Here is a 1198-nt window from a genome sequence, read left to right as displayed (position 1 = left end):
GGTTCATTTTTCCCCGAAGTCAGTCAAGTAAAACTATAAATAACAGGTAGTGTCTGGGAGCCCTGACACGAGTTTCAATACAAATGTGGCAGGTGCAATACAAACGTAGAAAAACGCCGCAATGGCAACTGCCCCATGCATGATTCACCACTGAAGCATAAAGCAGAAAGGAAATATGAGAGCAGCTCTGACAATAAACAGCTTCCAGCATTTGCGCTGAAACTCCAAATCTGCTCAAGGGTCACCATTACAGAATTGGGCCGTGTGGTTTCACAGTGCTTTGCTCTGAACTGGGCTATGTGCCTGAACAAGAGATCAGCTCTCTGAGGTGCAGTAGCTGCCTGAACAGCTGACCCACCCACCCTGCAGGGAAAGCACAAGGAATCCGTTTTCTTCCTGCAATATTTTTTGAAAGCACTTTGTCTTGCAGAGACCCACTGCAAGAATTTGAGAGCCTGATACAGATACTGGAGTTTTCTATTCCTTAATTGAAACAAAAAACAAAAAAAACCCCAACCAAACACAAACCCTCAAACCAACAAACCCTGCCTTTGCCCCAGGCCTGTTCCAAGTCTCTTTTTACTCATCTTCATTTTTCACTTTGGATCACACAAAACAGTTCCATTTCACACATTTAAAAAAATCCATACATACACAGACATTCGAATATATGAGAAGGCCCCAAGATTCCACTGGTAACTTTGATGTTATTCACAAAACAAAAGAGGTGACAGTTCTGTTGCTCAGGTAGCTCACCAGAGATATAAGAAAATAAGCTTCATATGTTTACTCAGAACAAGACTTAATATTCCTATTCACGCTTGGAGAGTGACCTAACCACTGAGATATGCTGAGGCAAGTCTCACCTACTAAAATTGTCAGTTTTGCATACATAATTAAATATACAACAAAACAGAGATGAGTCATGGATGACTGCCATACTACATGACATAAGACCATCATCAGCCCCATTTTCTCCAACTTTTGAATTTTCAGAGTGATTTCCTAATTCTCTGTTGAATCTTACCCTTCCAAAAATGGATTCAAAATAACAGGTAACTAGTTATGGCTGCTTCAAAACTCAATATTTTTGCCAAATGAAATCTGTTAATTTCTCTTCAGACTGTACTGAAACCCTCTGCAGCCAGTACAGGCCCTGGTGCTTCAAGGAGCTCTAGCTATAACTCTTCTGTGAGTC

Source organism: Antrostomus carolinensis, unplaced genomic scaffold (genome assembly GCF_000700745.2).
Source record: "Antrostomus carolinensis isolate BGI_N321 unplaced genomic scaffold, ASM70074v2 scaffold45973, whole genome shotgun sequence".
Classification (NCBI taxonomy): domain Eukaryota; kingdom Metazoa; phylum Chordata; class Aves; order Caprimulgiformes; family Caprimulgidae; genus Antrostomus; species Antrostomus carolinensis.
Note: the sequence above shows the minus strand (reverse complement) of the source record.